Here is a 25,616-nt window from a genome sequence, read left to right as displayed (position 1 = left end):
AGTTACAAGGATCCATATCTAAAATATAATGCATAAATACAGGACAAGATTGCTTGTACTGGATAATGTCACATAATTTGAATGCGAAACCGTGCAACAACAATTTTTGACTTAATGTCAAATGAATAATCTATGGTTATAGCGGGTCCACTTCATTTGTTAAGTGAACACAGAATTGTCATCTTATTAGAACAGTATTAATAAGAGCGAGAACATGCTTACATGTTTCGCATAAATGCCCAGTATATCCATCAGTGCAGTGGCACATAAACTTATCAACACCGTCTTCACACGTTGCCCCATTCTTGCAAGGGGCTGAAATGCATTCGTCTGTATCTGCATGGCGAAGCGATTGACACCAATTTAAATAAATTGTACACTAAATTTAATTAACATATTGATGAAATAACTCACAATTGAAGCACGAATATTCGTTAGCAACTTTTAGTAAGTGTTAATGCAGATTGAACACAGTTTACATGCATACCTATTTCACAGTTTATTCCATTGAACCCAGATGGACAAAGACAAAAGTATTCGTCTAAGTGAACATAGCACACGTCTCGAACGCATGGGTCGCCATAGCAACCTATGTTACACACAAAGATAAACGAAAGTTGAGGTCATCGACCTTTATAACACACATTCCATTTTTGATGGCCCGATAACCCGTGCAGAGCAAAAATATGTTATGTATTTAGAACAATAACATTATAATAAATGATTTAAACATTTGTTGACGTCTTTCGTAACACACAAAGTATTTATTTTTTTGTTTAGTAAAGCTATATTCAATATTGTAATTCCATGCAATTGGGCATTTTACAGTCAATAAACGCATTTCTTCCATCGTTGGCTTACCAGGGTGCAGAATCAACGGGATTTTCAGGGGTTTACACACGGGCTGGACAGAATGTAATCTCACCGTTAAGAACTTTATTTTGCAAGTATCTCAAGTTATTGAAATACATTTGCAAACATCTATAGTGCATAAAAGACAGTTGTTCTTGCAGTTTGTGCTGATATCTTAAGGTATAAGAATAAATCCTTGAATACGTCTGAAAACGGTGACAACATTTCAGGTTGCGTAAAAGATACTATTTACATAGCCGTGTATTATGAATGCAAACACACGCTTATTAAATAAAGTAATTCTGATGTATTACACATTGCCATAAGCAGCATAAAAAAGAAGACTTGTTTACAAATGTTATTTGAAATGAAGCACCACTTACCATCGCGTCAAAAACCATAAAATTTAAAAGGTGGAACTCCAAAACGTCACGTGATCCTGCAACCTGTTACTGAATTTCTTCTTTTAAACGAAATGTACCTTGTCCAATTAGGGGCATTATCGTAGTCGGAACGGTTGATAGCGCAATTCTAAACGCTACCGATGTAATCTTTTGGGCAGTTGGTTTTGAGCAGTTTCCGTGTTTAAACGAGATATAATCAAGAGCACTGTCACCCTCATAACCATTTCCTACTGTTCCTTCAAATATAATCTGAAAATATAAATCTGCATTATATGACGGTTTATAATACGTAATAGTGTTTGATTATTTTTAAAAAACATGGGACGACGAGATTTTAAGACCGAATAACATGTTACCTTTATCGATGTAAATTGCTTTTAGAAGAAATATGTATGTTTATTTTCCCGAAACTTATTTAAGGCCTTTATATGACGTAAGTATCCGTGTTGGTTCTACATTTGTTCATGATTATAGGCAATATCGTTTGAGAAACATCGCAAAACATGGAAAATTCATTATATAGCAAACAATCATGATTGCACATGTTTTGTTAGTATCAACTTATTAAGTGTCTACCCGATTGAGACCATCCGTTGTCACTGTTACTTGCGCAAATATCCATGTTGGGCCTTGATTTCCTTCCATGGACCAGATGTTATATCCAGGGACCGTTGTAATGTTTGACAATCGTATGTTCAAATAACCAATACTAGCACCATACATATAATACCAGAATTTCCCTGAAAAGAAAACGTGAACAGTCGCATTTTAATAACGTACATTAACATTTTAAAACGATTCTGTACAGTGTTTACACGTTTAAAGATCCGTATGAGAATATGAACAACATGAAACGTTCGCTGCTTCACCAGGAGAGAAAACGTATTTTATCAACGTTTCTTTTTATTTCGGACAAGCGACCATTTGCACAACAGTCCAAAACAAAAAGCGCTTGACACTACACAAACACGCGCAACAGACACATACATAACAATACTTGGAATGTATTAGCTTGATATATACAGTAACTATAACGACACACTATCGAAGATATCAATGAATACAATCACTATTTTCCAGATGAATGTTTACTCTTTTTTAAAGGGTAACACACCTTGGGGAGTTCCTGTAGTATGGTCATATGTTGGACCTTTGTTTTCCGAGGGTGTCTCTCCTTGATGAAGTATCCAGTCAAAATTGTCGCCGGCATGAACATTGTGCCAGATGCAGTTGATGGCATTGTCAAAGTTACAAATTCTGTTTAAAATATAATTTTCATTTGAACGTGTTTTTGTTTTGTTTAGTATTTATCGTTGCTTTTTTATTATTAAAGCATGCTCCAAGAAAATGCATAGGTTAAGTTATGTTTCAATTCAACATTTTATCATCGACTATAGTGTTTGCTTTGAATTTGTTTATCCTTATATATATGTGTGTGTGTCAATATATATTTCCAAAACTGAAAGCTGCGTAGTGACTTTTAAGTTAGATTGTTATATTATGTGCAATTAAGAGTTTTGAAATGCTCTTTTGAACATTGATGAGGATTTTAAATGTAACTGTTTAAAATTAAAACAGTGTATGACCTTATCTCATACATGCAAGTATCTTACCTGTCGAGCAATTTTCACCATTCAATCCTTTCGGACAGACACAAGTGCCAGATTTCATTTGTTGATCTGCGATGCAAACTGCATGCCCAAAACATGTCACTCCTTTGCATGAATGTTTTATTGAAATTAATGCGAATACATGTGTGTGTTTCATCTTTATTCATGATTTTATTCCTTTGAAAAAATCTTATAGCACATTCAATTAAGTTCGAAGTCAATATTTGAGCACCGTGACGAATGAGATGACAATAGCCAAATCATACAAACATCCAATGGTTCTTACAAACAACGAAAGATAACGTACAAGTTCATCTCAACATACCTTCCACGGTGATGTTCTTTACGAATTTTAATCTAAAACATCTTTGTTCTCCGTGTTTGCTAAAGTAAATTGATGAATGAAATAGAGGATATTAGTTGGATTCGGTGGATTATCGATTTTAATTAACGAGTGAAAATAGAAAATAATATTTTCACGAGTGGCGCAGTTTATATTTTTTCTATGATCATCATATACATATATATTGCTGTTATGTTACTGCCGATATATGAATCGAACGATCAGATTATTTTTTCGATCTTCAGTTGACAACAGATGAACACGCCATTGCTTGTTAATTTACGTTACGAATCTAAAATTATATCGTGTAACTCGATAACCCATACAGAAGAAACAAGTCATGACGGACCTCGTGAGCTGCGTATGAAAGATAGGCAAGAACAACAAAACCCATGTGGAGATCATTAAGAGGAAACCTGTGCCACCAAGCGATTTATTGCACAAGGCTGCTGGTGTGGGGGCCGTTGGAATGGCTGGAGCGATGGTGGTAGGCGTGATTTTCTATCTCTCAATCAAGATGATCAAAGGAGATGGTGACTATGATGCCATTGATGTAGTTTACAAGAAACCACTTCCGATGTCTCGACCGCTGTCAAGGTTGTTCCCGTCGCAAAAGGTCACGCCTACTTTTGGCGCGTCGACAGGCACGGCCACAGCAAGACTTCTAGAATAATTTCTTGAACGGTAATTTCAGAGAATCTCATTATTAGATACTTAATTTGATCTTTATGTATTTTATGCAAAAACAAGGAGTCAATTCTATATCGTTTTACACATGACTAAACATATTTATTATTTACGCCCAGGTTTCCTAAGGAAATCGAGGATTTAACCATCATCTTTTTTCATAAACTGTTGATAATGTATTAAATTTACTTCTGAATATGCACTCAAATGGAATCATATTCGGGAACAGATTAACCATTCGTCGACTGGATATCTTGTGTTCTGGATTGCAGTTATATGATAGACTGTCATAAGAAAAATACGTTGACATAAGTGGTATTCAGCAACCCTTGTTTAAAGCATGTTCGATTGGGATTAGCTTAAGGTATTTATACTGAAAGTTAATAGTTTAAGAATATGTCATTTTGTGATTTTAATTTGTGAATGTCATTGTTAAATCAAATACTGCTCATCAAACTGTGGACTAATGCAATGTACATCTAAGGTAATATAAATCTATGATTTATGAGTTTGTATTTGAAATTAAGAAGAAATCCATCGATAGAAAAACAAGTTTTGAAAACTGAGTGTTTCGTTAAAGTGCCTATGTTTAGACATCTTGTTAACAATAAATAACCGCCTTTTTGTGAACAGCTAGTTTATCCTTATGAAAGAACCTTTCTGGCTTTTTGCGTGGATGTTCTAGTATTACGTTACACCACATGCTAGAATATTTTTACACAATATAAAGAAGTGAAACTCCAGCTGCTGGAGCAGTATTGAATTTTCATTAAAAACAATTAGTTGGTCCTTTATTTAAGGCGAGTGACCGATTGCCCAAACAGTACAAAACAGCACAATACAGCACAATACAAACCAACATAAACACAAAATATGAATAAAGCTGGGGTCACCGCCTTGGAACGGTCAATGCAAAGCATTGGGGGTTTAAACCTGGTTATAGAGCGCTCAACCTCACACTTGGCCCAGCAATATTCATAATACATTTAAGTGTAAATAAAATTTCACGTCATAGCATTGTAACTCAAATTAAACAATAATAAAAGGGAATTAAAACGCATTCAATTTAATTACTATTTAATTACTCAATTGCATTGAAAATACAAGAGAAACAGAGTTACAACTTTTGAACGAACGATCAAATAAAACTATTAACAAGTCACATTACTATACTTAGAACGACTGTTGTCGTAAGTCTAAGTCCAATTACATGTTAAATATATATCAGTGTTGCAATCCCTGCGTCTGTAAACAATTTGGTCGATGTAATTACAAAAAACTAAACTAAATCGACTGAAGTATGACAATTTTGTGATGAACGCAATAGTCTATAACATCTGTGGAGTAAATTGAGGAAGTAAAATAGATGTATCCCATCGTAAGAACTGATGCTATTTCAGTATGGATTGAAATATTTTCGTTTGAGATGGATTTTAAATATGTGTGCACATATAACAAAGTAACGATCTAGACTAATTTTATTTATAGAAAATAATATTAACACGTCAGAACGTTTCATTCCGATTAATAAATGTATCAATATGCATTTTACGACTTAGAGACATTTAACATAGTTCAGGAACCATTTGGAAACAATTGAAAAATAAAAACTATAACAAAACATCAAAAACAGTTATATTAGCTGGGTTCGTTTATTTACGTAAAACAAAGACACCAGAACAACAATATTCATTATTTAAAAATAAATAACATCCTATATAAAGTATCATATATGTTTAAATGCACAACAATAATGTGTTTCGAATATACACAAATTACATAACATTCCAGCATTTTACAACGACAAGTGTTGTTATAAAGTATTAAAAAAAACTCCAAATACATTATCAAGATAAGAGTTTGTATATATAGCAAGTCCATTTTAGTGCTTAGTGCAATTTTGGTTACACATGTCGTGGAAGCAGCAAAACTGACAAAACCCGTTACCACCTTGGGCATCGCACTAAAAGAAGAAACACAAAAATCATGTATATATAACAAATGTATTGCGACATTGTTTACGTACAAAAATAAGATAACATGAAGGGTCTACTGACGTTAACAAATACATGTTCCGCACTTGGTTAAAACTAATACAAACCTGATTGTTCTTGGAAATACATTTGCTGTCGTATTTCATTGACGGACTTCCATACACTGTACACATCTATAGCAAAGTAAAACAATTGGCATACTTTTCTGAGATTATTACACAAAATAAAACAGTTAAAACGTGTATGATGATTCCACGTGTATCTGTGAAAATAAGTTTTTAGTAAAAGTGATGTCAAACAAGAAAGTGCCACTAATACATTTTGAAATAAGTGTTTGATATTCGTACTTTTAAGAATAACCATATAATATGACGGAACATTGTATTCTGCATTTATGAAAGATATGCCATAACCTATAGCATACTTTGTGTAAACCAATCAAATTAATTTTATATACGAACTTTAAACGAACATGATGGCATAATACGCATAGAGATTTTGTGTTGTTTTTAACGAAGCTATTCATTCATGCAACTTGCAATAAATGTGAATGTAATTTCGGAACTAACAGACAAAACGGTTCATGCCACTTCACCAGGTATAGCAAAACATAGAACCGGCGACTATGGTCTTTTGATATATAAACTTCATGTAAATAAGATGAAAAAAAAATTTCACCGATTCCCATCTAGAAACTATTACCTCGTCGGGAGCACATTGCGTGATCTGCTTGCAAAAAGTCATGTCAGTCATATCATCGCAGTCAAAACATATCGGCCCACGCTGACTTGCAGGATGGTAGCCTGAAATCAAATTATTTAAAAATCGTCATGTATACGTTAGGTCACACGTAACTTACACTAAGCGAACTTTGTAATAATGTGATAATATGATATAAACTTAAAGAACAAATCCAAGGGTTCGTTATACATTTTTATGTCATTAGATTATAAGAAAGAGCATAGGGAAGAAAAAGTCCGAAACATTTCTTGTTCTTGGTAGTTTTTCTGCATTGATGGTGTGAAATGAATGATTGACTAGCCAATGGGAGGCACAATAATGTAGTTTATTTATAATGTTTTCTTAATGGCGAATTACACATATTCCTCACCATTAGCTTAATTCGATATGAATTGGTATTTTGTAGACATTTAGTTAAAAAGACATTTAACTTACTTTCATTGAACTTAATTTCAAATAGCCAGATGCAACCCATACGAAGCATTAATATAAGTAATGTTTATCTTTAGTGTCATTACGCTAAATCAATTTGGTCTTGAAAGTTGAGCAGACAACGTTTTCTGACGTTTCTTTAATAATACAATACGTGACTTGAACCATGACACCTACTGCCCAACACAAATCCATAAATTAAAAACATATTAAGTTGTTCTTTTTACAAGGTTTATACATTATGAAGTTTAATAAAATTTAGAAAAAGTTTAATCTGTCTAAAAGCGTATATATAAATTTTCTCAGCTGAGAAGACACATAATTTTTTTTAAATAATTAATTATTGTTACTTACATTCGCCTATGGGTTTATTCTTACATGTGGAAAACATGCAAGTTGGTATCAAGCCCTTTTCTTAAATGTTTGACCAACCTATATGCAATATATACATATTTTCTTTAAACAAAATGCCCTTCATAAAACAACTTGCGATTTGGCGTTACTCAAATTCGTGGAAGAAAGGTTTTGTGTTTTTGAATCTATAAAGCACTTTGTGAGAAGCTGCCCTGCCTAAACACCGTTATCTTCCTTACAGTGCAATTGCTTTAGTTTAGCATATTCCAACGTTTGGAAAAATGTAATCGTGTGGTACACAATTTGACCATCACGTAATTTTATTGGAGAATTATTATATTTAAGAGTGAATGAAATTCCCAAATTCATATCCTTCATAGATAGTGCTATAAGTCGAATTGCCTCTAATGTTGGCATATGTTCATCTTTTTAATCTAACTAAGCCTACGGGGTCATTTCAAAGTGTGGAATAGATGTTGAGGATGTTACCGATGCATTTAGAATGGCTAAACGTTTCTACGTACAGTCGGGCATAAAACAGTACATTCTTAAGTATACTTGCTCATGGCAATGGTATTAATGTTCTCGTAATAATGGGCACGTACCTGTCAGTCCACATCCGTTATCGTTGCAGTAATCAGTATCGCAACAATGTGTGCAATTATCTCCTGTTGATGGCATAAAAGTTCTGTAAATAAACATACTATTTTGTAGACGAATGAACTAAGTCACGTGTCGTGAGTGTTTAACTTTTCCCGTTTTCAATACAACCAGGATTGAACGAATCAAAATTGAATGTACAGAGTAACAAGTATTTATTCAGATTTGATACGTTTCTAATAGGCGCATGATTGGATTCGATTAAAAAAAATGTTTTGCATCAATACTTTACGTAGAACGTTGTATATATTTTAGCAGAAATGATACACACCGAACTTGGTCTGCATCCTGCATGATATCTAACTGATCCATCGCCGTCAAGAAATGTGTCCACATAGCAGGACTGAAACAAATCACGGTAAAAAAGTTCCACGTATATTTCATTCACATGTGTTTTATTTTGGTTCAAAGTTTGAAAAGGCGTGTGGCGCTTTTGTGTATCAGCTCGCATGAGCATGAAGTGTTGACTGTAAGAATGTGTGGTATTATTATTACCGGCTTCCATCGTCTTGCATAGTTGGTCAGAAAGTAAAAATGTCTTCATATTATTTTAAATATCTAGTACACATAAAGTGCAACTTAGTGTACATTAGCACGAGAGAAACCGTCTTCAAAACAAACGACTACACAAGAAAAACACATACATTAAAAAGAAGGGAAAAACTGGGGTCGACGCCGTCGAGTGTTAAATGAAAAGCAATAGGTCCTATCTCGAATCACGTTTGTCCAAACAAACTATGTCACAATGTCAAATCAATCTACAAGCAACATGTATAGCTATCTAAAAGCAACTCGAAATCGAGCCTATGGGTATTTGGTCCCGCGATAAAATTAATTGCGTAGGAGTGTGAGTCATTTCAGCGTTGGATTGTTATTGCATGCCTATTATCAGCGAATGTTCAAACGGTTCATTTCAATCGTGAGTGTAGCAACTCAAAATCGAGCCTAGTGGCATTTGGTCCCGAGATTATATTGACTGTGTAAGAGTATGAATATTGCAACTGAGCAGCGAGTATTTGTGTTATAACCAAAGCCGGGACTTGCACCCAGATTTCTTCTCCCTCAAAGAAGGAAAAGCGTTCTGCTTTGAACTACTTTGGTTTTGTAAACACGTTTCATACAAGCTACATGATCAAGAGGTGTCACTCAGCGTTTGTACGGGCTTGTGACCGTTCTTTTCACAGCGAAATGAAAAGAGCCGCTTTACCACCTTGCGATATGCAATACGGACTAGCATACTAGCAAACAATATAGCCTTTACTTTTGCCATGCATTAACGAAGAAACATTGGCCTTTCGGCGATGGCTAAACCTCAGAAATCCCATTTAAATAGATATTTTTTTCACATCTTCCAGAAATGTTTTGACGCAGCATTGAAGCGACACTGCTTTCCAAACTAACCAAGTAGTTGTTTAACATGTGCATACAGATCTGTTACATCAATACATCATATATTGTATCTTATAACCAAACCATATCATTGAAGTAATACTGCTTTCCGAAATATTAAAGCAGGTGTATGAATGTGCTTACGGGTCTGTAACATTGATGCTACTATACTATATATTACATCTCACAACCAAATCATAGCGATGAAGCGATACTGCTTTTCAAAACATTCAAGCAGTTGTGTTACTTGACTGTCGTTTCAAAATGGGAACATTCGTATTGTTCTGTACAAACAATTGAGTTCTTGAGTGTTGAATACGGTTGAAGTGTAGCGAAATGTTTCAGGTTTTAAACTGCATGCAACTTTTAACGCAAAATTGCTTTGCACAATTTCAAACTTCATGATCATACATCGAAAGTTATGAAACTGCGTATATAGTTTTTATTTATTTTGCTAGCGAAATTTTAACATTTCATTGAATAACGCAAGTTTATGGCCATGTGGTGAATGTCATGAAAGTCGCTTAAACTGATGTATATACTTTTTCATCATATCATCTCAAATGGAAAGTGAAAATAATCCCTAAACGTCATTTATGTAGTGTGTTTTGTTCGTATATTCTACAAGCGCAATATAAAGCCTAAATACTGTTGAACGTTTATGTTAATGTGCCTCACTGAAAGACAAGTTATACCAATAACGAACCGTTGTACAAAATGTGTATGCAGTCAAAAGCGAGTAACTGCTTTACGTTTACGAGTCACTCAATGTAAGTCTCAACACGAGTAGTTCGTAAGGCGCAATTAATGTTCAACGCAACATTGAGTAGCATAGTTTGTTGCCATATGGAAAATATCTTATATCGGTTAGTCATTCATATAGTTTTTTTTATCATTTTACCTCAAATTCAAGTTTGAAAGTTTTTTGCTTTGTACGTTTGCAAGCTAGTGGTGTCACTCGGCGTTTTCACGGACTTGTGACCGTTCCTCTTGTCTGAGTACAAGAGAAGTCGCCTTCCCACCCCAGCCCTAGCAGACTTTGTGCATTGAAGCACTTAATAGAAATGTTATTGCTCGGTCATCGGTCAGGTTCGGTCAACGCGTGCCTGCGTTTCTGAGAGAGCCAGATTAAGATATTTCGTGTCACCGTACGAAAATACCATGGTGTCGCATAGCAAAGCACAGGCATGTCACCATGCGTGCCTACCACCCTTCCAACAGCGCAACAATGTGGTGTTGAAAGGATTCCCAGATAGTGTCGAAAGTATTGACGGTCATAACGGGGACGAGTTGCTTTATAGCGCCTCATTTCGTATTGACTTGCAACCCCGCCCTAGACCGCTACACAGCTAAATGGGCAGGACTCCATCTGACTATCAATCTCAGCGATCATAGTTTTGAAAAACGTCTGCTTTTTAATTGTTGGTATTTGGTACTTGGAGTCTCTTGTGCCAAAGTAGAGACTTACTTTTTGTTTAAAGATGAAGCAATCATTAACTGGTTGGTAGTCTTAACAGTGCGTCAAGATAAGCACCGTGAAAACATTTTAGCACCGAAATACCGAGGTGTTCACCCCCAAGTGCTATCAGTGCGCTTCACACTTGTGGAGTCTTAAACCCCTCGGCCGCCCAAACACAGTTAATGACTGTTAATGTTTATTTTTTGTTTGATTTTGGTATTGCATAGTTTAAACACAAACACATACATCAATACATCAATATTGCTGGCCAGCGCAATAAAACAAGGAAAAAAAAGGTAGGAGAACAATCTCCTTTAGTTTTCATGTAAAAACATAAACATAAACATACACACTGTCAACACTTGCCACTTGCAACACCGAGTTCGTTTCAGTTCAGAATGTACACATTTTTCGATCGACACACATTCGCAATGTTACATGGATTCACAAAGATACACGGATTCACAAAGTTGCACTGATGTCCATACACGGGCCAATGTTCAAGTTATCGGTGCGATGGACCCACGGTTTTGTCGCAGCTATACGCCACACGTATGTATTGACTACTCGGTGTCCACATCAAGGTTTGCAAATTGGCACTGAAAATAGAAAAGCAAATTGTGTTAAACAGTAAACGATGAAAGTAAACAGCCTGAAATGATAAAAACATGCATGTGTAATATACCATGGATCAAATAAAATAGTAAACACAAACTGCTAAAGAAAAACACACAACTCTACCAACTGTTTGACTGATACTTACTTTTTTGTATTGTGTTGCATGTTCAGGCGCCTTGCTGTTACTGCTCGTCTTGCAGTAGAGCTGAAATGAAATGAAAAGCATGATCAGAAACTTTCACTGTGTTTGTACAACTTACAATTTATGTGCACAATTTTGCATTTAAGTATAACATAACATTAAAACAATCTCAAACAATTGTTCAACTAATACTCACTTGTTTGTTTTGCTGTTTCCACAAAGGCGCCTTGTTGTCACTGCTCGCCTGGAAGTAAACCTGACACGTCTAGTAGTAGAAAACACTCGTCTTGTAGTAGGGCTGAAATGAAATTGAAAGCATGATCAGAAACTTTTGAATGTGTTTGTACAACTTACAATTTATAAACACAATATTGAACTATAACAGTAAACTTGAAACAGATAACAATTTTACTTACCTATGTTGTCTTCGCTGAAATACAAAAGTCATGTTCATAGCAATCATAGCATATTAACACACAATGAATACAACTCAACACTTTTAGTAAGAAACTCAGTACTTACTTTGTATTTTGTATCCAATCCCTCTGCTGGCAATCTTCTTCAGTCCACAATCGAGCTGAAATCAAGACTCAATGCATACATGTAAATTTTGCCAAATAATAAACAGAACTGTGAACCAAAACTTTAACTAAACAAAACTAACTTTTCAACTGTAATGGTACTCACCTCTGGCAACTGAAATCATACAGACATTTTGCATAGCACAATACATTTTTAGTTTGAAGATAAGAATGATTTATGAACATTTTACTTACACAAAGCATAAATATAAAAGACATGCTATGATGAAAAAAACAATATGTATACAAAATTATACATAAAGAAACACAATCTACTTACCATTGCTGACCTGAAATTGAAAAAAGCACATTTTGTATAGCACAACAATCATATTCAGTTTTTACATAAATGAAGTGTACTTACATCTGCCAAACTGAAATGAAAAAAGCATAGCAGAATAAAAGTCATAAAACATATTTCAATATGCAATTAAAGAAAGCAAATTGTACTTACCAACAGGCAACTGAAATGAAAAAAAACACATTTTGTATGGCAGAATAAAAGTCATCAAAACAGTTCAATATGAAAATTAAAGAAGGCAATTGTACTTACCACAGCCACACTGAAATGAAAAATATATTAAGCATTGCATAGCAGGATACAAGTCATCAAAACATTTCAATATGAAATTATACAAAGTTAGTGTACTTACCACAGGATACTGAAATGAAAAACAGACATTTTACAATGCAGAATACAGGTCATAAAAACAGTTCAATATTAAATTATAGAAAGTTTGTGTACTTACCACAGCCATACTGGAATGAAAAAAACATTTAGCAATGCATAATAATCAAGACTTACCTAGCTGATCTTGAATCATTCTCTGTTTCTCAACTTCTCAGTAGTCCAAAAGTCTGCTCTGTAACGACCCACCATTCCAATCTGAAAAATAGTTAAGCATAACAAAGCACAAAACAAACCAAAAGAGTAGTTTACTTACCTCATATTTTGTGCAGGTTTTTAACAGCCAATTTTCTTCTTGAAACCTGTATTCGTCTCTTTTTTGACCCACTGTGGAACAGTCACAGCAATGTAAGTCTGAAACATAGAAGGGCATAACAACATTACATACAAACCAGTATATTTGTTTTGACTTACCTCGTGGCTAGAGTCGAGAAACAGATGCTGAATTTCTTTTCTGCCACAAGCTGTCAAAACATCTCTGCAACATCTCTGCAATTGAAACCTGAAACAGAGTGAAACAGATAAACATCTTGTATACAATATAGTAAACACTTTCCTTGTTATAGGCCTGAGTTGCAGCAGTGATTCTTTCTTGAAATCTTCTTCTTTTCCATCACTGCATGAGAGACCTGAAAAATAGCATGCAGTGCAAAACACATGAGTTAAATTAAACCAAAATTTTGTTTCTACTTACCTTGCTTCTGTAGAGTTGAATCACAGTAGTAGAATTCCTTCTTCAAACACATTTCTCTGTCTACACCAGGAACTTGAATCTGAAACAGAGAAAAGCATCACATCAAATTGTACAACTCAAGTGCATTCATTCAATGCTTACCTACTTTCTGTTGAGTTGTTTCACAGCAGCTGAAATCCTTATTCACTGTTGGCACTGCTATGAGACCATTTCTGCATGTGAAATCTGAAACAGAGCAAAGCAAAGTATGCATGGCAAAAATCAAAAGAACAATTGTAACACTTACCCTGTTTGCAAGTCCCATTCACTTTCTCAGCAATGTTCCTCTTCTTGAATCGTCTTCGTCGCTGACTACAAGTACACCTGAAACATAGCATGCACAAAACATACCATATAAAAACAAAATACAAGTGTTCATACTAAAATGAAACACACTTACCTTTCTGCATTGCTCAGCTCTGTTCGACTGTCAACTCTTCATGTCATGTCATATCTGAAACGAACTAAATCAAAACATGCATAGTATACAATCATTGATAAAATTTCGAAACAATTGTATGCTTCATAGCTGTGTTTTTTGTTTACGTTACATATCACAGACAACTGGCGATTACAAAAGTAAAGACATTTTTGTACTACTCAAACATTATTGAAACAAATGTATACTACAATACTCACCACAGCTCCCTGAAATGAAATAGAAATGTTAACAGCATGCAAACAAATGTTAACCAATATCAAATCATCTATAATAAATATCAACAAAAGCATTTCGATACACATAGTAAGTGTTCACCATCATAGTACATCATCAGTTAGTTCGACATCCCACGGTTGCTCAAGTGTTAGTACTGGCTAGCATTTACCCTTTTCAGTAAACCGTCACACATCAGCATTTTTAGACACAAGTACTGTGCAATTCAACCCTTGTTATCATCTTTCACAGACTTCTATGAGTAAACAACTGAAAAATATAAAACGTTTGTACTCACTGTTTGGCAGCTCCAAGAAACACGTCTGTTCTGCTTGCCATCTGGACATCAACTGAAACAAAACATCTGAAAACACACATACATTTTAAACGTTTTTGAACAAAAATCAACACAGAGCAGAGCTAAGCTGCAGCAGTTAATCTTTCTTAAAATTAAATTCTCCATCTCTGCATAGCACACATGAAAAATAGCATAAGTTTACCATCACATTACAGCAGTACAAACTAAAACAAAAATTTGATCGACTTACCTTGATTCTGTAGAGTTGAGTAACAGACGTGGAAATCTTCTTCCATGTGTAAACCAGTGACTCGAATCTGAAATAAAGTAAAGAACACATTGTACAACTCAAATCAATGAATTAAAACTTACCTTACTTTTGATGAATTCTGTTTCAGCAGTTGAAATCCTGTTTAATTTCTGCATGTGAAATCTGAAACAGAGCAAAGCACGCATGTTACAAATTAAACAAACACAAGTGTTACACTTACCCTGTTTTCAAGTCCCAATCACTTTCTCAACAATGTTCCTCTTCTTGATTCGTCTTCGTCGCTGTCAGCAAGTACACCTGAAACATAAAAGCATGCACAAAACATCCCATATAACAACTATTTTGTACTTACCATATGAGTGCTTTTCTGTTCAGGTCAGCTTGAAAACCCATCACTGCCATCAGCATCTGAAAAATAGTACATCACAAACAAACAAACAAACATAACATATCATAGTTTAACACAACAGATATGAGAGCTCTCGCAACCACGTCTGTTCTGTTCGACTGTCCAAAAGCAAGTGACAGTACTTCAATTCACTAACATTGAGAAATTCTAAACTTACCTTCAAGGCTTGTTGAGTAGCTCCAAAAACAAGACTGCTTGGCTCCACTGTTCACTCCAACTGTCATATCATCACTGGATAAGCACTCCTGAAATGTATTAAAACAAAACATGCATAGAACAAACATTCAGTCAAAAGTACTTACCTTTCACTTTGTCACTGCCCTGTGCTCAACTCCAGTCAGCATGACATCTCTGCTTGAAAGTCTGAAACATATAAAAACATGCAATGCAAAACAAACATAGTTACTTACCTTCTAGCATATTGTTGGAGCTCCAGAAAACACGACTGTTCACTCCAGCTGCCAGACTTGAACTGCCAGCACACATCTGAAAATCTGAACAAAGCATTCATGTTCATACTTTACTAGCCGTACAATTAAAGTTACTGACATACTCATCATCCAAAATAGAGTACACGAAAAGCTAGCTAGGTTTACCTCTGTTCATGTGTAATACACCAAATGAAACCATGATGATAAAGTAACTCACTTTATCTCTTCTTTTGTCAAAATACAAGTGTTCATAGTGGAATGAAACAGACTTACCTTTTCGTTTCCCAGCTCTGTTCAAATCATGTCAGGTTTTCATCTCATGTCAAATCTGAAACGAACTAAATCAAAACATGCATAGTATACAATCATTGATAAAATTTCGAAACATTTGTATGCTTCATAGCTCTGTGTATTTTCACTTTACAGATCACGGACAGCTGGCGACCACAAAAGCGAAAACATTTTTGTACTACTCAAACATTGCTGTATTAAGCTCACACTCATGAACACCAACCGACAGAGTTGCTATAGACTTATAATCCCTAAAACTGTACAATAAGAATCAAAAGCAGTTTTCAGTCATAATCTTTTATTGAATTCTATACATATGCACTACAATCTACAGTACTCACCACAGCACCCTGAAATGAAATAGAAATGTTACAGCATGCAAATACAATTTAAGCAATATCATATCATTCATCTAATATGTTTGCAATCATTGTTCAATCATATGTTCGTTTCCCCAAAGTAGCTCATGTTCTGTTCCACCATCATACACCATCATCGCTAATCACAACATATCGACACTATATCAGTACTGAGTAGATTCTAATTTCTACCCAACGCATTACACTTCTATACAAGTAAACCTGTACAAAACGAATCAAAATCAGTTTTCATTCATCATGATTTATTGAAACAAATTTATACTACAATACTCACCACAGCCCCCTGAAATGGAATAGAAATGTTACAGCATGCAAATACAATTTAATCAATATCATACATATCAACAAAAGCGATTCAATACATTGTCATTTAATATTTTTGCAACATTTTTCCATCATATGTTCGCTTTCTCAAAATAGCTCAATGAATATTCTGTTCCACCATCATCCACTATTATCGCTCATCACAACATATCGACACTGTATCAGCACTGAGTAATTTCTACCCAACACATTACAACCATCATACATCATCACGCAACTTGTAAACAGTAAAACGAAAAAAATTTGTACTCACGTTTTTTGTAGACAGCAGCTCGATGAACACGTCCGCACAGCTCGACATCTGAACCTCAACTGACAGTCAATCGCTTGACACCACAACATAAATTTAATTATTCACAACAGTCAGGGCTTAAAAAAACACGTCCGATCAGTCCGATGTCAAAACTTAAATTGAAGTCAAGTCGTTCAAAAAAATTAATGTAAGTCAAACATTTCATATATAACGCTCACAAAAATTCGTTGTCAGTCAGTACTAAACGTTCAAAAGTTATCATCGCATAAGAGTATGATTTCATTTCACAACTCAAGTCAAAGTCAAGTTGTTATCTCATAACAATAACCTAACACTACAGTCATCCAGTCATTCAACAACCTGAGTACCAAGTCGCTATTCTATAACGCGAAAACTTTTCATCAATAGTCAGAGCTCACGAAAGTACGTCCGTCTTCGTCAACGTTCAAAAGTCAACTGAAACTTTTTAATCGTAAAAATATTTCAAAGTCAAATTTTTTTCAGAGCTCACAAAAACAAGTCTGTCTTTGTCAAAGACCATCAGTCAACTAAGATTCTGTCGTAGTAAAAAAAATTTAAAAGTCAAAACTTTTTTCAGAGCGCTTTAAAAACACGTCCGTATTGGTCAATATCCAAGTCGCAACTGAGCGTTCTTTACCCGCGCAGTTCAAATTATAATGAGGTCACGACGTCGAGAGCTTCGAAAAACACGTCCGAACCCTTCAACGACCAAACGAAGAATGACAGAAAAGCACATTGAACATGTTTATTCTTCATGATTTTAGTTACGATTGAATGTGTATTTGATGAGAAATAAAAAAATCATACTTAACATGCAAAAATCCTACAAATATTGACTTTGTGATGATATTTTTTCATGACCATACAAGCCGAAATATTCACACTCACAGCTTGAATGGGCATAAAAATTGATAAGCATGAGTCCGTACAATCCATCCAGTATTTCCTTCGAGTTAAAGCAAATCCATGGTCTTTAGGTCTCAAATCTTGTTATGAGGCGTACTCAACGCAGATTTTTATAGTCAATGTTAAAACGACAAAAGGCGAGTATATAAAAAAATCTAGTCAAACATAGATTTACTAACCTATCATTCTGAAATAATCCTAGATCATATCAAATATGTGAGAAATCCATCAAAATATTTATTACTGAACATTTAACATCAGCACAAAATATTCCCGTATACCCATTTAGTTTTCTACATAGCCTGAACAATTCAATATTTATTTTCAATTCCGAGAACTCAAATGTTTTCATGACGTTCGACTGACGAAAGCAGCTCGATATGATTTCGCACTAACTTTATTAAAGAGCAACTATCGCGCTGTGATTTTTTCAACTGTGTTTTGTGATTTGTACTAGTACAACGAAGATATAGAAAATAAATATCAAACCACATATATCAAAATGTTCAGCACACTGGCGCCTACACAATGATATACAAATAGTATGGTTATGTGTACAATTGTTCTTGAAAATTTGAAATATCGAGAAAATTTGCGTTAAAATCAAAATTTCATAACTCGCGCGTTCGATTTTGTATACACAAATAGTACCAGTATGAGCGCATCGAAATTTCGGTTCATCTGGTGAAAATTTTATGGAATTTGGACAACTGGTTCTATAGATATTGCACTTAAACCACTGTCAAAGAAACACAATTTTCTATCGTCGATATGTAAACACCCCTTTAAGTTGAAAGATGAGTTTCATTGAAATGACGTCGTCGATTTGCACTGACAACGAAGGGTCAAAATTACGATTCATGAAATGTGTGTTTGTTGTGATATGGTTTTCTGCCCGTATAACTGCAGCGTTTTACAAAAACATCAAGTATGTTACACCAAAATGCACAGAAATAAATTCCCCATCGCATGATGCAAATATTACTGTATCATATTGCGAAATGAAAATCTTTTCTTCATATCAACCCAAGTTTTACCAATAAACAGAAATTTTGACATATATCCACTTATCTACTTGCAAAATATTTAAACTCTTATTGTTCCTGTTTATTTGCTGGTTATGATTGTGAAAATTTCATCGAAATGCGTTCACGCGTTAATGTGACAGTTAACATAAACCGCTTCGATACAAACACAGTTTTATCAACTATTCGCTATCTAACGACGTTCCGTTTAACTCAATACTTTAAAGTTCAAAATTTCTATAAGCACGAATGCGTTTTGTCGAAGTAGTTTCCTTGTAGTTAGGCCTATTGTGGAGTGTCATACATCAAAATGTGCAGAACAGAATTCCTTATCGAATGGTATCAATTGCTATGTACTTGTCATAAATGGGAATTTTTTTTCTTGTAAGCGAAGTGATTTATATGCGAAAAGCTAAGAATTTCTTCTATATGCGAATATGTTAACAAAAAATGATCCCCACAAAACTTGTTGCTATTAACACGTTTCATATTAATGCGAAAATGTTATGTTGATCGGTCAAATGGTTGAAGAGAAAACACGACCTTAACTTTTTCATAGAATGCATTTCGCTGTAGATCTACACTTTAACAGATTCAATGAAATGACGTTGTATGTTATGAAGAATTTATCAAAGGCGTGTTTCAAGCAAAATGGTTTTCGGTCAATATTGAAGCCAATTTTCAACACACTATCAAGTATGTGGTATCAAAATGTGCAGAATTAAATTCTGTACAAGCAGATGTTCAAATCACCCCAATATCAATGAGTACAAAAAAGTTTTATATTCACCGTCCCGTTTTCAAATCAAACATCTGCGATTTTAACACACACGCATAAATGCTAGGAAAAATTTATCAGCGTGTAATTTATAGCTAATATCTCACTGAACAAGATGATACAAATCGCATGGTTTTATCTCAAGTGGTTGGGAAGAAACGCGAAGTTAAACTTTGTACGAAATCACTGTTCTATTCGCAGAGAGTTTTCGACGTTGAGTCAAAATGTAAAGTTAAAGACAGAAATGCGTTAAGTACGAAATCGTTATCGCACTGTATTTTTTGTGTGTTTAGAATTACAGTAAAGTGTCATATATAAAAATGCGTGGAATCGAATTTCCTACAAGCTAGTACCAAAATAACGATAAATGCTCATTACACAAAAAAGTTTTCTTGTTAGCGAATTTTGCAAAGTTGAATATCTGATACAATAAGTCGTGTGAGAACAATATAGGTGAAACAAAAATTGTAGCTATCATGCGGTTAAATATTGTGGTGAAAATTTCATCTGAATATCATGAGGCGTTCTCGAAAGAATTGAGTTAAACCGATGCATTTTAAACTCTTTTCCCTCGCTTGTTTACATGCATATGAATGACGTTGTAAAAATCTAAAGTTAAAGACAGAAATGCGTTTAGTACAAAATCGTTATATCGCTGTATTTTTTGTGTTTTTTAACATACGGTTAAGTGTAATACATCAAAATGCGTGGAATTGAATTTCCAACAGAATCATACCAAACTAAAGATGAATGCTCTTAACGCAAAAAAGTTTTCTTGTTAGCGAGTTTTGCAAAGTAAAATATCTGACACAATGAGTCGTGTGAGAACAATATAGGCGAAACAAAAAATGTAGCTATCATATGATAGAATATTATGGTGAAAATTTCATCTTAATATCATGAGACGTTTTCGAGCAAATTGAGTTAAACCGATGTAACTTAACATCTTGTTTCGTTTGTTTACATGGATAAAAGACGACGTTGTAAAAATCTAAAGTTAAAGACAGAAATGCGTTTAGTACGAAATCGTTATTGCACTGTATTGTTTGTGTGTTTAGACAGACGTTTAAGTGTAATACATCAAAATGCGTGGAATTGAATTTCCTACAAAATCGTACCAAAATGAAGATAAATGCTCTTAACACGAAAAAGTTTTCTTCTTAGCGAATTTTGCAAAATTGAATATCTGACACAATGAGTCGTGTGAGAACAATATAGGCGAAACAAAAAATGTAGCTATCATATGATACAATACTGTGGTGAAAAAATCATTTAAATATGAGACGTTTGCGAAAGAATTGAGTTAAACCGATGTAACTTAACATCTTGTTTCGTTTGTTTACATGGATAAAAGACGACGTTGTAAAAATCTAAAGTTAAAGACAGAAATGCGTTTAGTACGAAATCGTTATTGCACTGTATTGTTTGTGTGTTTAGACAGACGTTTAAGTGTAATACATCAAAATGCGTGGAATTGAATTTCCTACAAAATCATACCAAAATGAAGATAAATGCTCTTAACACGAAAAAGTTTTCTTCTTAGCGAATTTTGCAAAATTGAATATCTGACACAATGAGTCGTGTGAGAACAATATAGGCGAGACAAAAATTGTAGCTATCATATGATAGAATATTGTGGTGAACATTTCATCTGGATATTATGAGTGGTTTCAAAGAAAATTGACTTAAACCTCATTGTAAGATATTGCACCCAAGCCAAAGTTGTTTTCATGGATAGAAATGACGTTCGAGCTACAGTACATGTGTGCTTTAAAAGTCAATTCATGATTACAGGCAAAATGGTTTTCGGCTAGTCTTGATCAAGCGATACAATAGACATACAAGCATGTCATATCAAAATATGTGGAATTACATGCTCTTCATGTTGATATCAGTTTTGTTTCAAAAAGCGATAGAATGAAAAAGTTTTCTTGTTGCGAACGTTTTCAAAGTGATTTTTATCACATAAGCATGTATTTTGGAACAAAAATATCAATAGAAAAGTTGTAGCTATCAATAAGCTGGGCATTGTACTTTAAATTTGATAGTGATGACTTGAACAGTTCCGGAGAAATTTGACTTAAACCTCGGTGTACGATATTTTACTCAAGGTTGTTTACATAAAGCGAAATGACGTACTACATGTAATGAATTTTTGCGCGATGCCGATTTAAACAAAACGATCAATGTTGCGTTTAACTTTCTACTTGTTCAATCGAAATGATTCACATACATACAAAGTGTTATACACCAAATTCTTCAGAAAACAATTCCCTATTCAGCGGTTCATATTTTGTTTATGAAAACGAAAAGGCAAAAAAGATTTCTTCATAACGGCTTTATTTTCGATCAAAATTTGATCCCAATATCTGCAGTAGTTTTTGATAAATTTGCATTTAAACTTTCTCGCAAATACTCATCTATCTATGTACTTTACTGTGAAATGACGTTCGATATTATTTGCACTTGATGACCTCGCTGTACTGGGTATAATTTCGCATGCGATGCTGGTAGATATTTGATGAAGTATTGGATTGGAAATTTAAGCGCTGTGAAATTATTACAGCAAAAAAGTTGTACTAGCGAGATATTGTGATTTGAAAAATACTCCACTGCACTGTTGCGTTGAAATTTGATCATAGTACATTTCGCAAAAATATTCATACAAGTTCATATCAAATAACAGCTGTTAGGTATTGACTCATTTTTCACACACACAATTTTGTTTTGTCGAGATGAAGAATTGCGAATGAGCAAAATACTCATTAAGCGTATAAGGCTTGAATTTTCACAAGTGCATAAGCTTTGTCGAAACTTGTGAAACGTATCGAGTACTTGAGTTAAATATTCTCTGCGTACTTTTGTTGTAACATTCGATGTTTTGTATTCGAGTAGTATTAGGGTAACATTTGGTATATGAATAACGAAATCGGGTCGCCTGTTCTGAATTGTTAATTCGTGCTTAATGTACAACCGACAGTCGTCGCGAAGTGTGGGAAATGTCTTTCTGAGGTACTGACCCAACTCGCTAACGTACGTTTTATCAAAATCCCTCAGACATGCAACTTTGTTCAGCGTTTTTCTTAAGTACGAGTGTCTATATCTGCCACGCGTTAGAAATTTGCTATTCATCTTTATCAAGGACTTTGGTATGTAAGCGCTATGCTTTGTCTATATACTGAAAACGCACCAGCCCGTTGGGTATATAAAGCGACACGGACAGCTATTGTCATCATTCTTGATTTGAGACTCCAAGAGAGAACATTGACTCGAAATCATGCCGAAATACGCAAACCGACTGCCAAAGTTCGAGGACACAGACGCTGCTAGTGGTAGTAGCGAAACGACTGGCAAGGGCAAGCGACATGCTACAAAGCCATACACTCGACCAGAACAATCGGCGTCAATTGATCTAAAGTCGTTCGGCTATCATTTGAACAGACTTGGAAGTCAGGTTACAGCGTTCGTTAACAGCAGCGACTTCGCTATGTCTAAAGAAGGTCGCGATGTCTGCAAGAAAATGGTATCGTGTATTCAAAAGGCTTCATCTTATCAGCGAGAAGCGAGCGAACATTTGGTTGATGATCAAGAGCGTTTCTTCGAGGATGAGTGGTCTAAACGCGAACGCGCGCTAAAAGAGCAACATGAACTCGAAACCGATAGGATAATATCGCAGCTCCAATTTGAGAAAGAGCAGGCTTTGAATTCGCTTAGAACAAAACTTCAAGAAGAAAAAGAAGAGGCTATTCGAGCATTGAAAACGTGTACCATATGCTACGATGAGGAAAAAAACAGTACCTTGACAAGGTGTGGGCACACTTTTTGTGAAAACTGCTGCCTGATGATGTTTGATGGAGACTGCGCTATGTGTCGAGCTGACGTTACTGGCTGGGTGCGAATGCTTTTGACTGATTAGATGTTTTGGATTTATTTATATGCTTGTTTGTTTGTTGTGAAATAAAATGTTGAAATGCATATCATGTGTTGGTCGTTAATTGAGCAGGTTAGATATAGTTTGATTGTTACGAACAATGTCGTATTGAATTGCAATGGATCGAATGCTTAATATGAGTCATTGTGTAATATAACATCTAGTAGTATCAACATGTTTCGAAATGTGCAGCGAAATCAAAAAAATATTATAACACAAACTTGTACTATATAAATCCAGTCTTTTGACAAACGCAATCATTCTCATTTGAGTAACGAAGCGAAATGGTGTCAAAACAACTTGCTGGTGTTGGTTTATGTTTAGATGATGAAAGTCATCCGTTATATCTCACCCCAAGTGAGCTCAACCAAACTTGTCAAAACGTGCACTCCCTTCTAAAAATGAGAGACGAGAAAGCTGATAAACAGTATCATTTGCAAAAAAATGAAGAAAAAGAAGCTGCCGATTTTATTGCTCAGCTTGTACAGCAAAATTCCAACGACTCATCAGGTTCGAGTAGTACTAAGAATTCGAACAAACGCAAAACTATTGGTGATTCCGAGGGACACACTGTCAAAAAACCTAAGGGCTCGCGAAATGCAAAACAAAATGCAATCTCAAGTGAAAATAAGCAGACTGACTTTGTAGAGCAGTATCTCAAGAAACAACAAAAAATAAAATCGTTGCACGCTGATGCTCGTACAAGGATCGCGTTCATTGAAAAATCCTTACAATACGTGCAATCCAAAGAAAGCGATGAGCCAACGGTTTGCTCTTTTCTGTCCGAGGCATCTTCAAACATTTCGCATGCTATAGAAAGCATTTCGAGCGAACTACAAAACAGTGGCGATGTTGACTCCTGTCGAATATGCAAAAATGAAGACAATCCACCAACAATTATTAGCAAGGCGTGTGGGCACGGATTCTGCTGCATAAACTGCATCATGAAGTTTTTGGAATACGTCTACAACAAAAATTCTGGGCGACTGATTTGTTTGAAATGCAAACATAAGTACGATGAGAACGCCACATATCAAGTCGGTGCTCGCTATGGTATTATTGGTTGATACTTAGAATGAATAAAATGTATAGAACCTTACAACGTGTTTTGTTTCACATGCTTGATGTTATATGCTTACACGACTTCAGGCTCATATTGGCCTTAAAAAATAGCGGAATGAAAACTCAGATGAACACACGTTATTGTACAAGATTTTGACCCATAACAATTGTTTACATGACGTTCGTTTGACGAAATTTGCTCGATATGATTCCGCACTATTAAAGCGACTACAGCTCTGTTCTTATTTCAACTGCAGTAAGATCAAAATATCATAACTTGCGCATTCGATTTTGTATGAACAAATAGTATCAGTATGAGCGCATCGAAATTTCGGTTAATCTTGTGAAAATTTTATTGAATTCGGACAACGGGTTATAGAGATATTGCATTTAAACCACTTACAAATAAACACAATTTTCTATTATCGATATGTTAACGCCGCTTTAGTTGGTAGGATGAACTTAAATAAATATTGAAATGACGTTATGAATTTGCACCAAGAACGAACTGTCAAATGCTTTGCCATATGAAAATACCGAAAACTGCCATTTCACACACGTCAGACACACATATCAACTTTCACAAAAAAACTGCAATGTGGAAACATACATTTTTAAAACATGTTGTTCTAGTTAATGCTCTCTATAACCGTTAATCCTGTTTCTTTGATAGTGATAAATCAGAAATTAAGATATTGACTAATGCAGCCATTTCACATGTTCATGCCAAAGCCAGGACTTGAACCTGGATCTTTTTCAACCAGCACAGGACTGGAGAAAGCGTTATACATTCTACTACTCTGGCGTTTGAACTGATCAATGCTGGATAGTCACTATGCATAGCAGTCAAAACCTAGCAATTATGATTGTGATCAGATATTCTCTTCAACTAAA

The 25,616-nt window shown here is 34.9% G+C and overlaps 3 long non-coding RNA genes across 7 annotated transcripts; all 3 read right to left on the bottom strand.

Annotated features, from left to right (window-relative positions):
- Nucleotides 1–4,670: 4,670 nt before the first annotated feature.
- LOC127872996 (uncharacterized) lies at nucleotides 4,671–8,099 on the bottom strand. Of its 2 annotated transcripts, XR_008045880.1 has the most exons (5): nucleotides 8,023–8,099; nucleotides 7,418–7,495; nucleotides 6,593–6,693; nucleotides 5,998–6,063; nucleotides 4,671–5,859 (listed from the first exon to the last, which is right to left on the bottom strand). It is a non-coding gene; the product is annotated as an uncharacterized LOC127872996 (long non-coding RNA). The 2 variants fall into 2 exon arrangements; XR_008045879.1 differs by lacking the exon at nucleotides 7,418–7,495.
- Nucleotides 8,100–10,792: 2,693 nt separating this feature from the next.
- Nucleotides 10,793–14,700, bottom strand: LOC127872995 (uncharacterized). 3 transcript variants are annotated; one of them, XR_008045877.1, is made up of 5 exons: nucleotides 13,935–14,700; nucleotides 12,208–13,727; nucleotides 11,882–11,983; nucleotides 11,689–11,748; nucleotides 10,793–11,524 (listed from the first exon to the last, which is right to left on the bottom strand). It is a non-coding gene; the product is annotated as an uncharacterized LOC127872995 (long non-coding RNA). The 3 variants fall into 3 exon arrangements; XR_008045878.1 differs by having other exon boundaries at nucleotides 12,208–13,873; nucleotides 14,088–14,700; XR_008045876.1 differs by having other exon boundaries at nucleotides 12,208–14,696.
- Nucleotides 14,701–14,890: 190 nt separating this feature from the next.
- Nucleotides 14,891–16,806, bottom strand: LOC127872998 (uncharacterized). Of its 2 annotated transcripts, none has more exons than XR_008045882.1 (3): nucleotides 15,478–16,806; nucleotides 15,132–15,319; nucleotides 14,891–14,957 (listed from the first exon to the last, which is right to left on the bottom strand). It is a non-coding gene; the product is annotated as an uncharacterized LOC127872998 (long non-coding RNA). The 2 variants fall into 2 exon arrangements; XR_008045883.1 differs by having other exon boundaries at nucleotides 15,132–15,208.
- Between the last annotated feature and the right edge of the window lie 8,810 nt (nucleotides 16,807–25,616).

The sequence above is a fragment of the Dreissena polymorpha genome, chromosome 3 (genome assembly GCF_020536995.1).
Source record: "Dreissena polymorpha isolate Duluth1 chromosome 3, UMN_Dpol_1.0, whole genome shotgun sequence".
NCBI classification, from domain to species: domain Eukaryota; kingdom Metazoa; phylum Mollusca; class Bivalvia; order Myida; family Dreissenidae; genus Dreissena; species Dreissena polymorpha.
Note: the sequence above shows the minus strand (reverse complement) of the source record. Positions and strands in the feature narration are given on the sequence as shown.